Below are 16,355 nucleotides of genomic sequence, written 5' to 3' on the forward strand. Positions count from 1 at the left end.
TTTCAAATAAATAAATCTTAAAAAAAAAAAAAGATGCTTACTTCTGGAATGTTCTCTATGTCAGTGTAAAGAAAGGCACCATAGATAAAAACGGACTTCCAAGCCCATATGATAGGTTGACATGCCCTTAAAGGTTTAAGAGTCCAAACCTGGGAAATTTTCTGCTAGTATCTCACTGAAAATGCCTTCTAATCCTTTCTCCCTCTCCATGCCTTCAGGAACTCCTAGAACCCGAATGTTAGGTTTTTTAATAGTATCCTGTAGATTCCCGACAATATTTTTTAGATTTCTAATTTCTTCTTCTTTTCTTTGGTTTGCCTGTTTCCTTTCCTGTTCTCTGTCTTCTAAGTCTGATATTCTCTCTTCTGCTTTGCCCATTCTGTTTTTAAGGCTCTCTAATGTGTTTGTCATTTGATCTATTGAATTCTTCATTTCATTATGATTTCTCGTCACTATCACAGTTTCTTGTTCTACTAGTTGTTTCATTTCATTTTGATTCCTCCTTAATATTTCATTTTCATGAGAGAGATTTTCTATCTTGTCCATTAAGGATTTCTGTAGTTCAAGAATTTGTTTTTGAGAACTTCTTAATGTTCTTATCAATTTTTTGAGATCCGCTTCTTGCATTTCTTCTATCTCATCATCTTCATAATCTTGAATTGGGGTGTCTTTTTCATTTAGGGGCGTCATAGTGTCTTCCTTGTTCTTGTTACCTCGGTTTCTGCGTTTGTTTGGCATTGTGGAGATATTCTTTGATTTCTTCACTGTGGTGTTTTTTCTTGTTACACTATGTCTCTATATTAAGTAGACTGTCTGCTTTCAGTGGAGCCTTAGAGGCTTGAGATGAGTGTGGACTGATTCTGTGGTTAGCTGTCCTCCTATAGGTTCCTATGGACTTTTTCCAGCCACTTCTATTGTATTCAGTACTTTGGGATGGCTCTGTAAACAGATGAAGCCAATAATGTATTAATAGTACCAACTGAGAGAAAGTATGGTTAACTGAGGTTACTAAAAACAAAAAGCAATTCAAATCAATTGGCAATCTATAAAAAGAGTTAAAGATTTTAAAAGCTATTATTAAAATTGCTATATTGGTCTATTATGCTATGTTATATGTGTATACATATTGTATGTCCACATGGGGAAATTCTATTGAGTTTTATTTTAAATGGCTTATAGATAAGATTGTCCATAAATTTAAGCTGCTAAAATCAATCAAAGATACATTTTAATTTGTGTGACCTGAATCTATTTATCATATGTTTTAAACTTGTTGGTAGAAAGAAACTAAAAACATTTTATATGGTTGTGCTTAAGTTTACTGGCTAAACAAACTACACCATGTTAGATATTTAAGAGGTGTTTTCAAATACATGATTCTTACAATTAAAAAAAAAAAAAAGAGTCCAGACTTTCTAGGCAGGCCTGCCCATCCATTTCCCATTCTTTTTTGCTCCAGATGATCTGTATGCTTTTTTTTTTTTTTGACAAGCAGAGTTAGACAGTGAGAAAGAGAGACAGAGAGAGAGTTATAGACAGTGAGAGAGAGACAGAGAGAAAGGTCTTCCTTTTGTTGGTTCACTCCCCAAATAGCCCCTACGGCCAGCGCTATGCTGATCCGAAGCCAGGAACCGCTGCTTCCTCCTGGTCTCTCATGCGGGTGCAGGAACCCAAGCACCTGGGCCATCCTCCACTGCACTCCCAGGCCACAGCAGAGAGCTGGACTGGAAGAGGTGCAATCGGGACTAGTACCTGGCACCCCAACCAGGACTAGAACCTGGGGTGCCGGCACTGCAGGCGGAAGATTAGCCAATTGAGCCATGGCGCCGGCCGATCTGTATGCTTTTTTGCTAAATTTGATTTACTAACTCAAGTGTGGTCTAACAAAACAATCTGGAATTTGGAATGAGATAAATACAATTCCTACATGATTTATCCTTTTGGGGACAAATTACCTTTGTTTAGGTCTCTTTTTCCTTCCACGTATAGAGGGGACAGTACTGATCTCAATATGGTAGTTAGGAAAGGTGATTCTAGAGTCAGACTTTGTGGGTGTGTCTCTCAAAACTGGCATTTTTTAGTTGAGTATCCTTGGGCAAATCATAACTTCTAAATCTCTGACTACAAAATAAACTAATAATAGCAAAGTCCATGTGAGAATGAAATAAGATAATGTACCTAAAGGGAGTTAGAAGAGTATCTTTAATAGAATATACACTGTACTGTATTCACAAAGTATACATTTCATCCCATTCTCAAGTATCAGGTATAGAAATGAGAATTAATAAATCAAAATAATTAAAAAATACACTTACTTCTAAGAACAGTGGAATTCCAAATGCATAATTTTTACCATTGTATCTTCTATAAATACATTGTTTCAAAAGTAGTGTTTTGATCATTAGTGTTTTGAACACATAAATACACTGTTTTGGAAAATACCTATTTAGAAAAGATTTATTAAGATATTTTTGTTTGTTAAAGACTTATTTATTTATTTGGATGTCAGAGCTACATGGAGAGAGAAGGAGAGACATAGAGACAGAGAAAGGTCTTGCATCCACTGGTTCACTCCCCAGTTGGCCACATCAGCCGGAGCTGTGCTGATCTAAAGCCAGGAGCCAAGAGCCTCTTCCAGGTCTCACACGCAGGTGTAGGGGCCCAAGGACTTGGGCTATCTTCTACTGCTTTCCCAGGCCATAGCAGAGAGCTGGATTAGAAATAGAGCAGCCAAGGCTTGAACCGGTGCCCATATGGGATGCCAGCACTGCAGATGGCGGCTTTACCTGCTACACCATGGTGCCGGCCCCAAGGTATATTTTGGACAATGGGCCTAGCAGTTAAGATGCCCATGTGCTTTGTCAGAGTGCCTGGACTCAATACCTGGCTCCACCACGACTTCCAGTTTCTGCTGGTAAAGACAACCCTGGACAGCAGCAAGGGATGGTTAATAACTGGGTTCCTGTCTCCCACATGTGAGACATGCATTGAATTCCCAATGCCTGGCTTCAGCCCCAGCCAGAGACCACTGTGGGATTTGGAGTATAAATCACTGGATGGGATTTCTCTCTCAAGTCATTAAATACTTTTAAAAGAGTGCATATAATTCTGTATTAAAATACAACTAAATTGGAGATGGCACTGTGGCACAGTAGGCTGACTCCACTTGTGGCTCTGGCATTCCATATGGGGGCTGGTTTGAGTCCCGGCTTCTCCTCTTCCAATCCAGCTCTATGCTTATGGCCTGAGAAAGCAAAGGATGGCCGAAGTGCTTGGGCTCCCGTACCCACATGAGAGAGCAGAAGAAGCCTTGGCTCCTGGCTTCAGATCTGCTCAGCTCCAGTCGTTTCAGCCTTTTGAGGAGTGAACCCGTGAATGGAAGACCTTTCTCCTTGCCTCTTCCCTCTCTCTGTCTGTAACTCTACCTCTCATAATAAATAAATAAACTCTTTAAAATATATACACATATATTTTAAAAATACAATTAAGAATTTCCAGGGAGTATCCTACATGATAATGTATTGATTCCTTTTAAAGAAATTATTTTTTACTTTCTAATTTAGGCTTTAAGTCCATTTCAGAAGGCAATATAAAGTAAGTAATTTTCTCATTGTCATTTCGAACCATCATTCCAAATTATTTTTTAACTAATTTGAAATATCAGTAATAGTTGATAGCTACAATTTATATTACAACTGGAATACAAAACAGAACTGCTACTGAAGACTAAGAAAACTAATTTCACTCATAATCAGACAGCCAAAAGTGTAGGTATAGTGACTCCTATTTTTGTTAACCATCATACAACTGTATGCTAGAGAGGAAATTTTGACCATATTTGACTTTTGTCAAATCCTCATTTTACCCCATGGCCCTAGAACGAAAGAATTTCAAGCACTAGAAAAGTATTTTGAAAGACTATGGATGTGGTAGAAAAATGAGACTAGATTTTTTTTTGTATGTTAAAACAATGATATCAATTTGTATGCTGCAAATTCTACTTTATATACATTGTTAAAACCCAAAGTGATAGAAATTTATTTAACAAAAAAAATTAAAAATAAAATGTCATTCATCACTCATTCAAATGAACAGCAAAACAGCTCCTTTCAAAAATATCATATTGAAAAACAGATAGTAGGATTTTTAAGTCTCTGTAAATAGGAATGTCTCTGCTTACGTAAGTAGAAAGATATTCACGGGAACCAACTTAAGTACAAATTCTTATGTCACTAAAAACATACATCTTAATTTTAACCCATCTTCAAAAAGTCTTCTTCAATTTAGCATTTTTTGAATTCCCAGGATCCATACCCATTTTATCCATAAAAATCCACTTAGTTTCTCTGCCTCACCACCCAGTTTTACAACTTAAAATGAATGGACATTACTATACTCATAATACAATCTTTTTATTTCTTGGAGACATTGACTCACTTCCTCAATGTAAGTCGTTATTCCACAAACTTTTGTTAAAACTGGATTTTAAAAATAAACACAAGAAAAAGAAGAGATAATGGGCATAAAGATTAGTCCTTAAAATGAACGGATTTTCTTGTCTCACTCAATGTGAAAATTCCAAATAAGTTTGAGCATAGAATTCCTTGTGTGAGCCCATTAGGTCATTTAGGATTATTTAGTTGTGAAATCCGTAAGAAGACACCTTAGCACACTGAATATATATAAGTAATTATGATCATATCTTCACAAATGACTCACAAGCATGGAGAGAATCAATGTTAGCAATAAAAAAGAAACAAATATTTGGTGTAGGATTGTGTTACCTTTTTCTATTTATATTTTATTTCAGAAAAGTTTTAAATTCACAAAACAGAAATTGAGGTAGTGATATGAAGAAGTCCCATACAACTTTCACTGCATTTCCCCATTAACCTCTCATATTAGTATCTTTGTCATAATTAATGAACCACACTCAGCTTCCTCTTTTTTTTTATCCAAAAACATTTTATCCTTCCCATCCCTCCCAGCCTCTAAAAATCCATATCTGTGTTCGGGGCAAGATTTTTTTTCTCCCACAAATAAGGAAGAAAATGTGGCAGTTGACTTTCTCTATCTGGCTTATTTCACTCTTAATGCCCTACAATTGTGTCTATTTTCCTACAAATGACAAAATTTCATTCTTTTTTATAATGGAATAATATTCCATTGTGTATATATACCAGTTTTTCTTTTTCCATTTGTCTGATGATGGATACCTTGGACAATTACATATTTTGACTATTGTGAGTAGTGCTGATATAAACAGGGTGAAGCAGGTATCTCTTTGATACAATGAGTTCATGTCTTTTGTGTATATAACCAGTAGTGGGATCATATGGCAGTTCCACTTGTAGTTTGTCTTTTGTTGTTGTTGTTGTTGTTGCTGTTGCTGATATTTTAAGGATTTACTTTCAGGCAGAGTTACAGAAAGAGGGAGAGACAGGGTAGGGGAGAGATGTCTATATTCTTTTCATTGGTTTATTCCTCAACTGGTTGCAATGGTTAGGGCTGGGTCAGGCTGAAGCCAGGAGCCTAGAATTCTATCCAGGTCTCCCACTTTGGTGGCAGTGCCCCAAGCACTTGGGCCTGTTTTCCCAGGTGCATTAGCAGAGAGGAGTTTCAGAAGTGGAGCAGTCAGGACTCAAACCAGTACTCTGATATGGGATTCCAGTATCACAGGCAATGACTTAACCTGCTGCACCAATACACTGGCCTTGCGTTTGTACTTTAAGAGAAATCTCCATACCATTTTCCACAGTGGCTGCGTCATCCCACACATATAAAAGTTCCTCTTTCTCCACATCCTCACCAGTATTTGTTGCACTCTGTTTTGGGGTAATAGCCATTTTGATAAAGCGAAGTCATGTCTCACTGTGGTTTTGACTTGCATTTCCCTGATGGTGACTGATACTGAGCATTTTCTCATACATTTTTTGACCATTTGTATTTCTTCTTTTGAGAACTGTCTACTTGTGTCCTTTGCCCATTTATTCACTGGATTAGCTTTTTCTATTGTTGAGGGGTTTTTTTGAGTTGCTGATATATTCTAGATTTTTTTTTAATGGGAGGTAAAATAGCAAGGTTTATTAGGGAAGGGACATCTGTAAGAACAGATGGGCACCTCTCCAGGAAGAACCTGAGAGAGAGTGCCGTTGCTCTGAAGGGGGGGAGAGTGAGGTTACATGTTGAGTGGAGAGATTACACCTGGCCAGACCAGGTGGGCGGCTCAGCAGAGAGGCAGGGGGCTGAGCGTGCAGTCCATACTTGGCCAGATAAGTAGCTTGTAAGTGTTTTCTCCTATTCTGTAGGATATTTCTTCACTTTGTTAACTATTTCTTTGGCTGCGCAGAAGATTCTGAGTTTGATAAAATCCGATTTGTCTAGTTTTATTTTTGTTACCTGTGCTTTTAGGGTCTTACACAAAAAGTCACCACCTATATCAGTATTTCCACTATATTTATATTTTCTTCTAGTATTTTCATGGTTTCTGGTCTTACAGTTAGATCTTTATCCATCTAGAGTTGACTTTTGTATATGGTGAGAGGAAAGTATCTAACTTCATTCTTTTATATATTTTGTCCAGTTTTGCCAGCATCATTTATTGAAAAGATTATCTTTTCCTCCATACATTTGGTTGGTGTTCTCTTCTGTAAAAGTGTGGTTTGGATTTACATGCTAATATTGAGATAGTAATCATGTGACCAATATTTGAATTTTCATATAACAATCATTAACCTCAAATCAGTAAAATAAACTATTATTTTACTTTCATTATTTCTTTCATGTGTGTACTATATGAACAATCATTCAGTTGATCAGTTGATCAGAACTGGAAAAATTAGTGGTGTGGAGGCCCTTCTTGTGGTACATCTGCTCCCGCCTTTGGGCACTGTTCCCTCATCTGCCAGATCAGGTACTCACACACTTGCAGGTGCAAGCACTAAGGGGTAGCGCTGGGTCCCGAGTTGTGGCAGTGGAATTGGGCAACAGAAAATTGGAAATATCCTCTGGAAGACTGGCCAGATTCGCAGATGGCTCTGCTATAGTACAGTCAGAAGACACTGCAGTGATGGTCATAGCAGTCAGCAAAACAAAATTACCACCTTCCTGGTTCATGCCCTCGCTGGTTGATTACAGACAGAAGGCTGCTGCAGCAGGTAAAATTCCCACAAACTGTCTTAGAAGAGAAACTGGTTCTTCCGATAAAGAAATTCTTGCAAGTTGAATAACACGTTGTTGAATAAGATCTCTCTTCCCAGCTGGTTACTTATTTATACACAAATCCTTTGCAATCTGTAAGCAATAACTGGTTTTAATGAACCTGATGTCCTTGTAATAGCACTTCTGTAGCTCTCACATTATCAGACATTTCTTGGAATGGACATGTTGGGGCAGTCTGAATAGGAATGATTGATGGGGAATGTGTTGTTAACTCAACACAAAAAGAAATGTCTTCTGGGGCTGGGCTCTGGTATAGCAGGTAAAGGTGCCAGCATCCCATTAGGGCACCGGTTCAAGTCTCAGCTGCTCCTCTTCCAATCCAGCTCTCTGTTATGGCCTGGGAAAGCAGTAGAAAATAGCCCAAGTATTTGGGCTCATGCACCCATGTAGGGACCCAGAAGTAGCTCCTGGCTCCTGGCTTTGGATAGGCCAGCTCCCGCCATTGTGGCCATTTGGGGAGGGAACCTCTTTCTGTCTCTCCCTCTTTCTGTCTGTAACTCTACCTCTCAAATAAATAAATAAATAAATATTTTTTAAAAACAAATTTTTTTAGTAGTTTGGATTGAGTGGTTGCTAGAGATTGTCATGTTGGAATTCTCTATGGAAAACATTTTACAGAAGGTCTTTGCCATGCTATCATAGTGGGAATGAAACATACTCAACAAATCATTCAGGACATCCAGCAATCGGTAAAAGAAATTGAAATTACCAAGAGGACATCTAAGAAGTTATTCATCCTTCACCATAGATTGTGAAATATGCTCATAAACTTGCCATGAAGAAACTCTGTGCAGTTTTTACAGACTATGAACATGGTAAAATTTCCAGAAATGAAGCTATTAGCAAGATAAGACTAGACACAGAGGAACAACTAAAACAAAAATTTCCTGAAGTTGATCCATATGAAACAATAGAATCCTTCAATGTCATTACAAAGGATGTTTTTAGAAGTATTATTTTGCATGAATACAAGAGATGGGATGGACAAGATTTGACTTCACTTAGGAATATAAGCTGTTAGGTAGATATGTTCAAAACTCTTTACAGATCAGCATTATTTCAAAAAAATGCTTTGTACAGTTACATTTGATTTATTAAAATCCAGTATTAGGTCAGATCATGATCAAATTAGAATAGCTGTAATTGGAATAAAATGTAAAATTTTCATGTTGCAGTGTGAGTTTCCTCTTTATGCAACTAATGAAATTGGTAGTCACAGGTATAAATAGAAAAGAACTTGGGCATGGTGCTCCTGCAGAGAAAGTTTTATATTCTGTTGTTCTCAAAGCTTCTCATTTCACTATGAAGGTCACATTTGAAGGTCTTAGAGTAAAATGGGTCATCTTCTATGGCACCTGCGTGGGGTGCAAGTTTATCATTAATGGATGCAGGATTCATCTCCTGTAGCAGGTATAGCAAAAGGATTGGTCACCAAAAATAGTTCTGAGAACAAGGACATAAAGGACAATTATTAACAGGTATTCTGGGAATTGAAGACTGTGATGGTAATATGGATTTCAAAATAACTGCCACTAATAAGGGAATAATGGAATTACAGGCTGATATTAAATTACCTAGACTACCAATAACAATTTTAATGGAGGGCATTCAGCAAGGTTCAGTGGCAAAGAAGAAGATAGTACAGATTATGAATAAAACTATTTCAAAAACTAGAGCATCTAGAAAAAAATGGACCTATTGTAGAAACTGTTCAAGTTCCATTATCAAAAACGAGCAAAATTTGTTGGACTAAGTGGATACATTTAAAAAAAATCTCGGGCTAAAACAGGTGTAACTATTAACCAGATGGATGAAAAAACATTTTCTATATTTGTCCCAATGCCTAGCACCATGCATGAAGCAAGAGACTTCATTATTTAAATCTGCAAAGATGATCAGAAGCAACAGTTAGAATTTGGAGCAGTTTATGCTGCCACAATAACTGAAATCAGAGACTTTGGAGTGATGGTAAAATTATATCCAGAATGATTACAGTAACTTCATAACACACAACTTGATCAGTGAAAGACTGAGCATCCCACTGCCTTGGGATCAGAAGCTGGCCAAAGAATCCAGGTGAAATACTTTGGACATGATCCCACAAGTGGAAGACTGAGGCTTTCTCGCAAAACCCTTCAGTCTCCAGCTATAATTGTTGTCAAAACTCCCAATGCCAGAAGCCATATTGCAATGGAAGACCCTATTTCAAAATCATCATCTAATTTTTCCAGTAATTTTTTAAAAGAATATTAGTAGTATCATCAAATAATGTGTAATTTGTATATAGTATAAGTACATTCTAATTATTTGTATGAAAAGACTCATTTACATGTACCATTCTTTTCTTTTTAAAATAACCTATATTGGCTTGTTTGCATTTACACTAGAAATAAACAAATGCTTATTAAAATTCAACCATTTATATCTCTGATGAAATATTACACTTTTGTTCTTATAATTCTAATATGTATGTGGAAAACTTAGAAATACAACCACACCATGTATGTGGTTGTAATGGATTTCTTCCTATATATCTTTTTTTTCTTCATGGGGACAGCTTACCCTTAGTGATAGGTCACTTCTTTGCACCAACAGCTTTTCTTGCCTTCTATTGCTCCATGAACTGGAACTTGCCATTTCCAAAACTAGTGTCTATTTCTTCAGAACAGTTAACAGACACAATAAAGAGTTGAGAGAGCTAATTTAACCCATTTTTATTTGACCCCATACAAATTAGTCACAAAATCATAAATATTCTGGAGTAATAAAAGTGGACTCTACTAGCATGAAGTAGTGCATACATTTTTCAAATGTAGCTAAACACACAAAAATTATTTATGCATAAAATAGAACCAGATCATTTTTGAGTGTGAATATTGCTAACATATGGATATTTTTGGCATAAGAACTGGCACAATTATGTTTATAATTATTAAATGGCTTGAAGTAGTCATGTGTGGAGATTAATGTAATTATTAATAATATATGTCACATTGTTCATTGCCATCATTTAAAATATTATGTTATAGTTCCATCAAAGGAAGGCAAATGGTACATAAAAGAAATAATCAACAATGTGTAATGTTTTATAAACTTCATGAAAATATGTGTAAATTCAGGACTTGGGGTTCCTCAAATATTAAACTTTAGGTGGCCAAAAGAAAAAAATAAGCTGGCTAAACCAAAGATTTTTTTAGACATATGTATTTAATCAATAAATATTAATTATAAAACTTGTGTATAAAATAGCATGCAGTCACTATTGCTACACACTTGCTGAAATATTGATGATTCATTGAAAATGAAAAATTAAATTTAAACTATTTGATTTCCATAAATATATATATGTATGTTCTTAACAGAAAAGTTTCATTTTTACACAGTAGATAAAGAATAAAGTGTAGCATTAATATTTTAAATACTTACCCCTCTGATTGCCATCATTGTGGGGTAGTGCTGTCCAACAGAAAGTTCCTTCAGCAATAGAAAGATTGTATATTTGTTTTATACAAATAAGAACCTTTAACTTATATGTAAATATTGAACACTTGAAATGTGGCTAATGCAACTAAGAAATTAAATTTTGGGGGCCGGCACTGTGGTGCAGTGGGCTAACGCCCTGGCCTGAAGCGCTGGCATCCCATATGGGTGCTAGTTTGAGACCCGGCTGCTCCACTTCCTACTGTGGGCTGGGAAAGCAGTAGAAGATGGCGCAAGTCCTTGGGCCCCTGCACCCCATGTGGGAGACCGGGAAGAAGGTCCTGAGAAATCTATCTCCTCTCTCTTCTTTCAGTCCTCCACATAATGTATTTGTAAAATTCCTGGAAACATTTTATGAAATTTTTCAGAATTCCATTGATGAGTAACTCTAAAATAGAGTGTGTTTCCTGGTTCTTCTACCACTCCAATACAGTGTCCATGTCAATACTGTATTTACTAACTGCATTGTTCATACTTCTCCTCGAGAGATACATTGCTAGGAAAAGCAGCTTCAAAATCCAAAACTAAATAGTGAATGCTTGGTATTCCTATGCAAAAAAAAAAAAAAAGAAATAAAAAACCATCATGCAAGAAAAAATAGCAATACCATAAAAAAGTATATGAAAATTGTCCCGTTATAGCTTAGTTAGAAAAAAAGGTGTTTTGGGGGCGGAGCCAAGATGGCGGATACTGAGGACGTGCACCGTAGTTTGGGAAAATAAAGTTTCATAAAAGTGGAATTACTGTAGCCTCAGGAAAAGACTCAAGAAAAAAACTGCAGAGGAAATGCTTCCGGATCCAGTGTATGTGAAACAGAGGACCTACAGGGAGCCCACCGCGTGGAAAACCAACAGTGGGAGACGAGCAGAGGGGCGGGAGACGAGCCACAGAATCTCGCCAGCGTGGGAACCAACGGAGGAGGGTAAGACAAAGACCTCAGAAACCCGAGACATTGGGGGGGCAGGGGAAACAGAGGCCTCTCCCTTCACTCACCAAGCAAAACAAAGAGCACCGCGATTTTACATATGTAAAGCGCAGCCAAACTCAGTAACTTTAGCAAAACTCGAGAACACATTGAGGGCTGCATAAACTCTTTCTGTGGTCCCAGGGGTAGATCAAACGAATACTCACAGAGGCCAGATTTCAAGTACCCTCAATCCACTCCCAACTGAGTCAAAAAAAAAAAAAAAAGAGAGAGAGAGAGAGGAGAGAGAGAGAGAGAGAGAGAGAGAGAGAGCAATCCAGCAAGGAGCAAGGGAGTGAGCAATCTGGGAGAGTCACTCTTTGCACAGCCTTAAACCTGAAGAATCAAGCATAGCTCTCTGGCCACACCCATCACAGCCCCTAAGGATCCAACAAAGCAGACAGCTCACTTAGAGGCATAGTATAACGAGAAAAAAAAACACCACAGGAAAAAAAAAAAAACATAAATTATCTCCAACATGCCAAACAACAAACATAGAAGCCGAGGTAACAAGAGCAAGGAAGACACTATGACACCCCCAAATGAGAAAGACACGCCAATGCAAGATTATGAAGATGAAGAGATAGGGGAAATGCAAGAAGCAGATCTCAAAAAATTGATAAGAACATTAAGAAGTTCTCAAAAACAAATTCTTGAACTACAGAAATCCTTCATGGACAAGATAGAAAATCTCTCCCGTGAAAATGAAATATTAAGGAGGAATCAAAATGAAATGAAACAACTAGTAGAACATGAAACTAAGATAGTGACAAAAAACCACAATGAAATGAAGAACTCAATAGATCAAATGGCAAACACATTAGAGGATCTAGAAAATCTGCAGCAAACCAAACCCAAACTCAGTAGAAGAAGGGAAATAATTAAAATCAAAGAAGAAATCAACAGGATTGAATCCAAAAAAACATTACAAAAAATCAGCCAAACAAGGAGCTGGTTTTTTGAAAAAATAAACAAAATTGACACCCCATTGGCCCAACTAACTAAAAAAAGAAGAGAAAAGACCCAAATGAATAGGATCAGAGATGAAAAAGGAAACATAACAACAGACACCACAGAAATAAAAAGAATCATCAGAAATTACTACAAGGACTTGTATGCCAGCAAACAGGGAAATCTATCAGAAATGGACAGAATCTTGGACACATACAACCTACCTAAATTGAACCAGGAAGACATAGAAAACCTAAACAGACCCATAACTGACACAGAAATTGAAACAGTAATAAAGGCCCTCCCAACAAAGAAAGCCCAGGACCAGATGGATTCACTGCTGAGTTCTACAAGACATTTAGAGAAGAACTAATTCCAATTCTTCTCAAACTATTCAGAACAATCGAAAAAGAGGGAATCCTCCCAAATTCTTTCTATGAAGCCAGCATCACCTTAATTCCTAAGCCAGAAAAAGATGCAGCATTGAAAGAGAATTACAGACCAATATCCCTGATGAACATAGATGCAAAAATACTCAATAAAATTCTGGCCAATAGAATGCAACAACACATCAGAAAGATCATCCACCCAGACCAAGTGGGATTTATCCCTGGTATGCAAGGATGGTTCAACGTCCGCAAAACAATCAACGTAATACACTACATTAACAGGCTGCAGAAGAAAAACCATATGATTCTCTCAATAGACGCAGAGAATGCATTTGATAAAATACAACACCCTTTCCTGATGAAAACTCTAAGCAAACTGGGTATGGAAGGAACATTCCTCAATACAATCAAAGCAATATATGAAAAACCCACTGCCAACATCCTATTGAATGGGGAAAAGTTGGAAGCATTTCCGCTGAGATCTGGTACCAGACAGGGATGCCCACTCTCACCACTGCTATTCAATATAGTTCTCGAAGTTTTGGCCAGAGCTATTAGGCAAGAAAAAGAAATTAAAGGGATACAAATCGGGAAGGAAGAACTCAAACTATCCCTCTTTGCAGATGATATGATTCTTTATTTAGGGGACCCAAAGAACTCTACTAAGAGACTACTGGAGCTCATCGAAGAGTTTGGCAAAGTAGCAGGATATAAAATCAATGCACAAAAATCAACAGCCTTTGTATACACAGGCAATGCCACGGCTGAGGAAGAACTTCTAAGATCAATCCCATTCACAATAGCTACAAAAACAATCAAATACCTTGGAATAAACTTAACCAAGGACGTTAAAGATCTCTACGATGAAAACTACAAAACCTTAAAGAAAGAAATAGAAGAGGATACCAAAAAATGGAGAAATCTTCCATGCTCATGGACTGGAAGAATCAATATCATCAAAATGTCTATTCTCCCAAAAGCAATTTATACATTCAATGCAATACCAATCAAGATACCGAAGACCTTCTTCTCAGATCTGGAAAAAATGATGCTGAAATTCATATGGAGACACAGAAGACCTCGAATAGCCAAAGCAATCTTGTACAACAAAAACAAAGCCGGAGGCATCACAATACCAGATTTCAGGGCATACTACAGGGCAGTTGTTATCAAAACAGCATGGTACTGGTACAGAAACAGATGGATAGACCAATGGAACAGAATAGAAACACCAGAAATCAATCCGAACATCTACAGCCAACTTATATTTGATCAAAGATCCAAAATGAATCCCTGGAATAAGGACAGTCTATTCAATAAATGGTGCTGGGAAAATTGGATTTCCATGTGCAGAAGCTTGAAGCAAGACCCATACCTTTCACCTTACACAAAAATTCACTCAACGTGGATTAAAGACTTAAATCTATGACCCCAAACCATCAAATTATTAGAGAGCATTGGAGAAACCCTGCAAGATATAGGTATTGGCAAAGACTTCTTGGAAAAGACCCCAGGAGCACAGGCAGTCAAAGCCAAAATTAACTATTGGGATTGCATCAAATTGAGAAGTTTCTGTACTTCAAAAGAAACAGTCAGGAAAGTGAATAGGAAACCGACAGAATGGGAAAAAATATTTGCAAACTATACTACAGATAAAGGGTTGATAACCAGAATCTACAAAGAAATCAAGAAAATCCACAACAACAGAACAAACAACCCACTGAAGAGATGGGCCAAGGACCTCAATAGACATTTTTCAAAAGAGGAAATCCAAATGGCCAACAGACACATGAAAAAATGTTCAAGATCACTAGCAATCAGAGAAATGCAAATCAAAACCACAATGAGGTTTCACCTCACCCCGGTGAGAATGGCTCACATCCAGAAATCTACCAACAATAGATGCTGGAGAGGATGTGGGGAAAAAGGGACACTAACTCACTGTTGGTGGGAATGCAAACTGGTTAAGCCACTATGGAAGTCAGTCTGGAGATTCCTCAGAAACCTGAACATAACCCTACCATACAACCCAGCCATCCCACTCCTTGGAATTTACCCAAAGGAAATTAATTTGGCTAATAAAAAAGCCATCTGCACATTAATGTTTATTGCAGCTCAATTCACAATAGCTAAGACCTGGAACCAACCCAAATGCCCATCAACAGTAGACTGGATAAAGAAATTATGGGACATGTACTCCATAGAATACTATGCAGCAGTAAGGAACAATGAAACCCAGTCATTTGCAACAAGATGGAGGGATCTGGAAAACATCATGCTGAGTGAATTAAGCCAGTCCCAAAGAGACAGATATCATTTGTTTTCCCTGATTGGCGACAACTGAGCACCAAAGGGGAAACCTGTTGAAGTGAAATGGACACTATAAGAAACAATGAACTGATCAGCTTTTGTCCTGACTCTAGATGTACAATGTAATACTTTATCCTTTTTAGTATTTGTTGTTGTTGTTGTTCTAGTACTAGTGGTTGAACTCTGTAAATAACAAACAATTATTCTTAGGTGTTTAAATTTTAACTGAAAAGTGATCCCTGTTAAATTTCAGAGTGGAAAAAGAGAGGGAGGAGATGCACAATTTGGGACATGCACAATCAGTCTTGCCCCAAATGATGGAGTTAGAAATGTGCCAGGGGATTCCAATACAATCCCATCAAGGTGGCATGTACCAATGCCATCTCACTAGTCCAAGTGATCAATTGCAGTTCACATTCGATGGCTCCGATAGGTCTAAGAATCAAAGGGATCACACAAACAAGACAAGTGTCTGCTAATACTAACTGATAGAATCAAAAAGGGAGAGAAAGATCCAACATGGGAAGCAGGATACACAGCAGACTCATAGAATGGCAGATGTCCTAAACAACACTCTGGCCTCAGAATCAGCCCTTAAGGCATTCAGATCTGGCTCAAGAGCCCATGAGAGTATTGTAGGCATGGAAAGCCAAGATACCATGGAAAAGAAAAAAAGAAGAAGACCTAAATGAAAGATCTCTGTTAGTGAGATCCCAGTAGAAAGAACGGGGCCATCAAAGAAGGAGGTACCTTTCTCCGAAGGGAGGAGAGAACTTCCACTTTGACTGTGACCCTATTGGAATAAGATCAAAGTCAGCGAACTCTAAAGGCTTCCATAGCCCTGGCAACTCATGACTAGAGCCTAGGGAGATTACTGACGCCATGAACAGGAGTGTCAAATTGTTAAGTCAGCAACAGAAGTCACTGTGTATTTACATCCCATGTAGGATCTGTCCTTAATGTGTTGTCTAATGTGCAGTGATGCTATAACTAGTACTGAAACAGTATTTTTACACTTTGTGTTTCTGCATGGGTACAAA

The 16,355-nt window shown here is 37.6% G+C and overlaps 1 pseudogene; it reads left to right on the forward strand.

Moving 5' to 3' along the window:
- The window catches only part of LOC133775066 (polyribonucleotide nucleotidyltransferase 1, mitochondrial-like), a 144,022-nt pseudogene extending 135,780 nt beyond the window's left edge, over nucleotides 1–8,242 (forward strand).
- The last annotated feature ends 8,113 nt before the right edge of the window (nucleotides 8,243–16,355 follow it).

The sequence above is a fragment of the Lepus europaeus genome, chromosome 16 (assembly GCF_033115175.1).
Source record: "Lepus europaeus isolate LE1 chromosome 16, mLepTim1.pri, whole genome shotgun sequence".
Taxonomy (NCBI): Eukaryota; Metazoa; Chordata; class Mammalia; order Lagomorpha; family Leporidae; genus Lepus; species Lepus europaeus.